Raw genomic sequence first — 8,172 nt, forward strand, 5'->3', positions numbered from 1 at the left:
CAGCTCCTTAAAAGCAGGGTGGCTTGATCATTGAAAAGTGAAGTTTAGGGGTGGCTAAGTGGGTGGGTGGCTCAGTGGGTTAAAGCCTCTGCCTTTGGCTCAGGTCATGATCTCAGGGTCCTGGGATCGAGCCCCGCATCGGGCTCTCTGCTCAGCGGGGAGCCTGCTTCCTCCTCTCTCTCTGCCTGCCTCTCTGCTTACTTGTGATCTCTATCAAATAAATAAATAAATCTTTTAAAAAAAAGATTAAAAAAAAAAGAAAGGTGAAGTTTAAGGGCAGCATCTGCGGAAGGAACGGGATGCCGGAGAGCAGCCCTTTTCATACCTCAAAGGGACGAGAGAGTAATGCGTGGAGATGTGATATAGCCACCAGAAGAACACAAACTTGGCTACGTACACTTTGAAGCATTAGTTTGGTCTTGTCTGGTCTTAGGTGAAAAATGTGAATATTATAAATTGCATGTCACGTTCGAACCATCTGTGCCCGTTCCTACCCCTCCATTTTCGCCATGCGGTGTAATGGCTTGAAGCACACATTGATCCGAAGCAATCTTGTGGCCACTCGTCGGTATGACTGAAAGTCCCATTACCTTCTGTGTGTGTTTCTTCCCCTGGTCCCTTCCTCGGAATTATCAGGCCTTCTGGGGTTTCAGCTTGGCTGTATTTCTCGTTGACAGGAGGCAGAAGAGCCCCCTGGGAAATGACCTGGAGCTGGCTGGTTCCTGGGGGGCGTTGAGCTGGTGAGATCGCCTGACACTTGTGTTCTGAGGGGGAGAGGAAGGCGGTGGGAAGGGGTGAGAGATGTCCTGGGAGGAAGGGAGGTGAGCGTGTGGAGCCTGACCCAGAACTAAGCCTTAGTCATCAGGGTGGGAGGAAGTCCTGAATACAGTGTAGCAGCCTTTCTGGGAACGTGTCCTTGATCCCGGGGATGAGGGGAAAGTGCTGAGCCAGACACAGCACACTGCTTGGGAGCACCAGCTCCTCGGCCGGTCCAACACTGCTCAAGCCAAAGATCATGGAGGTGGTTTGTTGTTTTGATTTTGTTTTTGCTTTGTTTCATTTTGTTTACCCACCTGCGTCTCAGGATTCACCTGGTGATTCAGGGGCTTCCCGGCTGGCAGCGTGCTCCCTGCTGAGTTCGGGGCACAGTGGGGGAGCATGTGCACAGGCAGAGACGTGGTGGCCCCTGGGTTGGGGGGCCTCCTAGAGCTCTCCGGCTGGGGACACTTCTCAGGACGCTGAGTGGCTGCATCAGCCCTCCAAGGGGGTCACACTCAGTAACTTTGGGTCCATTGACTTTTTTGGTCCATTTCAAATTATCTTCTCACGTATAGCATGGAAATATAGGACTTCATAAAAAGTGGTTTCAAATGTCCTAGTATGAAATGCATTAATTATGCTTTAAAACTGTAACTGGTCTCATCGGTGGGTGATGGAAGCCTCTCGTGGGGCCTACGTGTGAGTTTCTTGGCTTTCCTGTTGTATTTTTAGACTTTAGAATGTTAATGCAATGCGTTTTTAAAAAATAAGAACATACCCTGGAAGATTCCTCTACACTTTTCAGGAACAGTTTGGGAAGAAAACTAGTTTTCTCAGTTTGTTTTATGTGATTTCCCCACAAACCTCCTAAAGCGTTACCCAGTGATGTCCCACAGACGTTGCCATGACTCACTCACTGATCAGCGTATGAGATCGAATCCCCTGTTCCACTCACGTCCTTTCCCTGTGTACCTGTATCCAGGTACACTTTGGAAAACCAAATATGAAAGCGTCTTGTTGCACGATCACTTCCCTCTTACTCCTATCTTACCTCCTGCTCTTTGTTTCATCCTCCATCTTTCAGATTGGGGTCAGGGCTTGCCTCTGTTCCCCAGGAGGCTGACCAGACCAGCATGTGGGCCGCAGAGAGGGTCGGTCCTTAGCACTAAGCGAGCTTAGGTTCAGTTCCCAATCCCGTCACTGGCAGGTCACGTCTACTGGCTCCTCTTTTTCTTTCTTCCACAATCACACACAGAGGCTCGCTTCAAGCTTCTAGAAATTAATGAAGGAAGAGACAAACATTAGACTCCCAAGATTCTAATTAACTTTGATGTGGATTTCTGTGTAAAGTTGGATGATCACTGATTTTTAATAAATGGGAGAGAAAATCTTAAAGATTAATGTAATAGCTGAGAACACAACAGCTAGAACTTTGATGCTGACTTAATTCTTCCTCCCAACCCCGTCATTTGCAGGAAAAAAAATATCAAAGACTTTAAGAAAGTGGGGAAAGGCAAGGGGATTATGCAAATTAAAAGTTCACAGGACTAAATCATTACTCCCATGCAAATGAGCTTCTCCTTCATGTGCTTTTCAGGAGTGTTTCAGGGTTTTCTTTGCTGAGGAGACAGTCCTGGGGATAATGAGAAATGGAGGCATGGTGAAAACAAGACTGATCATAAACTCATTGATCTCTCTTGGTATTACAACAGGTTAAAAAAAAAAAAAGAAAAGAGAGCAAAATCTGAGGTCTATAAAAACTTGACTCAGTGGGTTAAGCATCTGACTTCAGCTCAAGTCATGATCTCAGGGTCCGGGGATGGAGTCCTGGGTAGGGCTCTGGGCTCAGCAGGGAGTTTGTTTCTCCCTCTGGTCATGTATTCTCTCTCTCTCTCGTATAAATACATAAAATCTAAAAATAAATAGATAGATAAATAAATAAATAATTTAAAAAAGTAACAATGGTGGCACCTGGTGTGTGGGTGGCTCAGCCCGTTCCACGTCAGAGTCTTGGTTGTAGCTCAGGCCACGACCTCAGGGTCCTGGGATCCAGTCCCGTGTGGGACTCTGCGCTCAGTGCAGCGACAGCTTGTCTGTCTCCCCACCCCACCCTGTCTCTCTCTCAAGTAAGTAAATAAAAGCAATCTAAGTAAGTAAGTAACAACAGTGCATCAGTGACATGCATCGCTTGAACTCCCCCTGCTCCCACCCAGTCCGGCAGCATGACAGAAACCTAGACCAGCCTTCCTCCCCAGCGGTCTACACTCTTTAATAAGCTCAGGGCTTCGGCTGTCCTGCCTCCTCTTTTGCCCCGGTTTGGGGACTGGGGCAGAGTGAAGGTTACTAACTGCTAGAGGAGGCTTCTCAGTCTGGGGTTTGGGGTTAAACCCAGCAGCTCGCGGGCTCCCGGGACACTCACTTCCCCATCTGATGGAAGGTTCTAGTGTTGGCAACATCAAGGTTAAATGATTTACCTAAAGCTCCCTTTGGCCTGACAGCAGACAGCTACAGCACATAAAGATATATTCTGAGTGCTTGTACAGATTAAGTACTCAATTTTTTCCTAAATGATGAACAGACACAGGGAGAGGTCTAAAACAATGCACACGGCCTTGTTGTGTTTGATTAACCTTGACTGTGGATGCTTTTGCAACTCGGGCAGCTGGTTTAAACAAACTTGTAATTTCACAGCCTCACCAAAACAAAACAAAGCAGAACAAACCATTAATCTTTTATCATTTTATAAAGTAGGAACTTAGTATATATTTACTGATAACCAAGGGACATATGTAGGTTGACATAATTTATTGATTCTTTATTTCACACTTGAGTTCTGTGGACAAATACTTGTAGATAACATCCGGGGCCATACATCTCTTCTCATCTGTCATTTTTTCTTAGAATAAACTCATGAGACTATATACCACCAAGACTCAAGAGGGAAGTAACCAGCAGTTTTGAAGACTTTGAAGGCTGACTCCTAGCTTTCCCTCTTATTAGCTGTACAACCTTGTTTAAATCACTTAACTTCTCTAAGCTCAAGTTCTTGAGGGCAAAAATGGATGTGCCACCCTCCATCCCAGAGTGCTGTTAGCGCAGTGTGCTCGGGCCAGCGGCGGACACACAGGGAAGCACTTAACTGTAACAACTGTTATTCCTAGAAATGGAGTCGCTGGGTTAAGGATATGTACATTTAAAAAAGTTTTTACAGATTGCCAGCTTCATCTTAAATTTTGATTATATAGTTCTGGGGCTCACTATCGAGCCTACTAAAATAAGAGAAAATAGGCATGCTCACACATTTAAGAATCTGTCCTAGCAGTCACCCTGTTTTCCCCTAGCTGTTCTCCTTTCTTCTGAAGGCAGCACCCTGATTTTCCTTTAGAAAAATCACATTTTCTCCATTCATATAGATCCGCGGAGCTGACTGCAGCCTCTGGCCTCCGAGAGGAACCGGGATAGTCCTTGGTAGTCAATAACCTATTCCCCTGCCCCCGTGATTGGTTCAGGAATGGGCACACGACTTGAGCTGGGCCAAGACTTGAGCTGGGCCAAGACGAACCCACTCTAGGACATTTACTGAGAATGGGAAATGATGCCATTGTTTTGCTGGCTCGCTAAGCCGGAAGCTCCTGGTGATTGTCTTTTCTCCTATGCAGAAAGAATCTACGTGGAGAAATGCAGAGTTGAGATACGGAGATGTGTCCCAGTGATCACGTTCAAACACATGCATGTAGCCATGTCTGGACTTTGGAGTCCCACGAGTGAATATACTCCCTTTGTTGCTCTGATCACTTTGTGCTGGGCTCTTATTGAAAGGTGACCAAATTGACAGTTTGTATTATGTTCCTCAAGGTTGTATCCTACATAAGAAATAAGCAGAGTCTGGGGTGCCTGGGTGGCTCAGTGGGTTAAGCCTCTGCCTTCAGCTCGGGTCATGATCCCAGTGTCCTGGAATGGAGCCCCACATCGGGCTCTCTGCTCAGCGGGGAGCCTGCTTCCCCCTCTCTCTGTCTGCTTCTCTGCCTACTTGTGATCTCTCTCTCTGTGTCAAATAAATAAATAAAATCTTCATTAAAAAAAAAAAGAAAGAAAGAAGCAGAGTCTCCATCACATTAAATGTCAAGAACATTTTTGTTTCCGGATATTTCTGAATGATGGTGCATTATAAGTCAGTATGAGTTATGCAATGTCTGTGTCACTGGTTTTCCACCTACCTTAAATAGGTTTAGGTCTCCTTCAAAAGTATGACTGAAACCATGGGTACCTGCTGATGACTTAGTAAGTAGCTGTGGTTCTGTGAGTGTATGTGTGTGTCTCTGAAGGTAAATACAGGAAATTAGAAAAGAAAAGCTAAATGAGCTGTTAAAATGAAAATTTGCAAACTGTATCTGCTGGTGTTAATTTATAAGCCTCTATAGATTTGCATTACAAAATACAAACGTTGTATTTTATTTTTTCCTTTATCCACAGTGAGTATAAAAGCCTGAAATAGAGAGCTCATGTTGAGAAGTCACAGAAGGTAAAGACAAAAGAGAACAGGAAAGCCAAATTAGGGAGGGCTCTGAGCACTGGTCCGGGGCTTTGCCCTTCATTGGTTGTGTAATAAGGAGCCCTTAGATATCTTGATTGAGAAAGGTTCTAAGATTAATAGGGTAATAATACACAGATGAGGGTAGAAGGGAAGAGACAGGAGGCAACGGAAAAAAGGACTGGACAATTACAGTAAGTCAGGTTGATAGTAAAAAAAACTGTGGGGCAACGGGAGTGGAAAGAAAACAGTGGATGAGAAAGGCATTAAGAAAGAGGAGCAAGCAAGAGATGGTTACCCCAAGAATAAGGGGCAGCAGGGGGAGAAGAGTGAAGGGTGAGCACATTATTAATTTAAAAAAAAAATGCTAGTTTGGGGAACTAGTTGGCTTGGTGGAAGAGCTGCAGGGGAGATAGCAGATTTTGGCTTTATACTTATTTGAACACTTTTCCATTTGGATTTTATCTCCCTTAGAAGTAGAATATAGTGTGTAGAATGGGAGCTACCCACAAGGTGGCCCTAGAACTTGAAAATGGCTCTCCTAGAGCTATACTTATTAAGAGAAGTATGTAAAGTAATTTTAAGAGCAATGATCTTTATCCATAACCCGTGAATGTATGAAGTTATCTAAAGAAAGGATGGCTCGTTAGTAAGGGCGTTGTTTGGTAATGAACTAAACAAAATGGTGAGTCATGGAGACAAAGTTGGAAAGTGCCCAAAACACAGTGTTTGGAGAGGCCTAAGGCCTTACAAGGCAGCTGGTGTGGTTGGCAGATATGACCCAGTGTGATGATGAATGGAGGTAATAGGCTATTTTAACTTTTTGCCACTTTGTAGTTTGTTCTAATTTTATGCTTACCAAATCAATCTTCTAATTATAATTTGACTGCCCATATGGCTCCTATGCCAGAAGAAAAACTCCTTGTGAGTAGCAGATCTCTTTTCATTATCTGTCATTAAATAGGTATTCTGGGTAAGAAGCACACATGTCACTTACGAGTTTCCCCAGTGTTGAGTCATCATCCTCATGATCTGTCCAGCCCCAAGGCACAGGCAAAACTGGGTTTCTCCATCTGTAAGGCTGAGGGGCAGTCTCTGCCTGGTGGTGACCTACCAAGCCAAGACCTCATAGTAGGTAGACAGAAGACCTTCCCTCTAGTAGGTTTTGACTTTCCATGATCTCTTCTCCTCTAGTGTGTGTAGTTCCTGACTCAGAACACACCAGACAATAGGAAATCAACAAGACTAGAGGAATCTGCTAGAGGAACTGTCAGAGACTGTAAGAAGAAATAACTGAGTCGGTTTTCCCCTTGGGGAATGCAAAGTCCACCATCCAAATCTGATTTACTTTGTTAGTTTTCCATGTGTGTTGGTGTGTGTGTGTGAGAGAGACCATAAAAGTTACTCTTAATCATTATAGAAAAAAAAAAAATAATGAGAAAACAGACATAAGTAAAAACAAGCTAATGCCCCCCCCTCAGGGACAACCAGTTTGCATTTCGGCATATTTCTTCCTCAGCGCTTTCATTTTTACTTTTAATTTATACTCAATTTTGAAAGCTTCATTATGTGGTTCCTAATTCCACTGTAGACTAGAAATAGCAATTTAGAGAAAGGGCTGAGAAAGAAAAGTCATAAAAAGTAGATAAAATGTGTTAAAGTGCATAGCACTCTGCTGCCATTTTATGGGCCACAGCCGTGCACAGCTGGGTAACTACTGGGGTCAGTCACTGTATTGTAATTGGTACCATAATAAATTTGCATCATGATGATCTCAAATCATCATTAAATGCTTGAGTTATGTTTGGTATACTCCTGTAAAAAGTTGGAGATCCTGGGACGCCTGGGTGGCTCAGTTGGTTGGACAACTGCCTTCGGCTCAGGTCATGATCCTGGAGTCCCGGGATCGAGTCCCGCATCGGACTCCCGGCTCCACGGGGAGTCTGCTTCTCTCTCTGACCTTCTCCTCGCTCATGCTATCTTTCAAATAAATAAATAAAATCTTAAAAAAAAAAAAAGTTGGAGATCTACAGAATCCACTTCTGAACTACATCATTTAAATTGGTTAATATATGTTAAGGAGTGAAGTGAAACCTTAACTACATACAAATTTAACTATACAGAATTCTTCCTTTACCCTGGGTTCCAAATACATAGAAAAGATGTAGCTAAAACTATCGATTGCCTTTCTGACTCCCATTCCATCCTGTCCCATTATGTAGCAGCCATGCTCTTGGTGGGACTGGCCTCACCTCTTGCTTCAGAGAAGGGCTCTGCATGGCCCAAGCTGATCATGATGATCACATCCCCTTGCCCCAGTAACTGATTCAAGAATAAGCCTGGAGCTGTGGCCTAAATTAACGGCTCAAAGCATTTTTCTGGCCACAGGGACCATACAAATGTAGGTGCTTACCCCAATTCATTAGTCAGAATATAGCCCTTAACTTCTGTTCAATGGCTATGGGAGGCAGGCTTTTCTTTTTTTCTGTAATCTGAGATGTGCATTTGAGTCCTGGAAGTGCTACAACCATTTTGTTACCATGAGGAAGCTCCTATGAGGATTTTTCTTTTTTTTAAAAACAGAAGAGATGATTTATTGTATATGTGTTATGCTTGGCCACAACCGGGAGCCCAACTAGTCTAGAATGTTACAGATCCAGGGCAAAATGTCAAAAGGGACTTGTTCGGTATAAGCAAGATGGGTTTCTCAGTGGTGAACATGGTGACTGGAGGGTGATGGATGTTCTAGATCCACTGAAGCAAGTTCTAGAAGGTAGCATGCAGTCAACAACTTGTACCATACCCAAGGCCTCCAACTTTCCATTTTTTGCTTCCATGACCTTTATGGTACAGAAGCTAGTGGTTTCCTAGCTCTCAGCCTC

The sequence above is a fragment of the Lutra lutra genome, chromosome 3 (assembly GCF_902655055.1).
Source record: "Lutra lutra chromosome 3, mLutLut1.2, whole genome shotgun sequence".
Classification (NCBI taxonomy): Eukaryota; Metazoa; Chordata; class Mammalia; order Carnivora; family Mustelidae; genus Lutra; species Lutra lutra.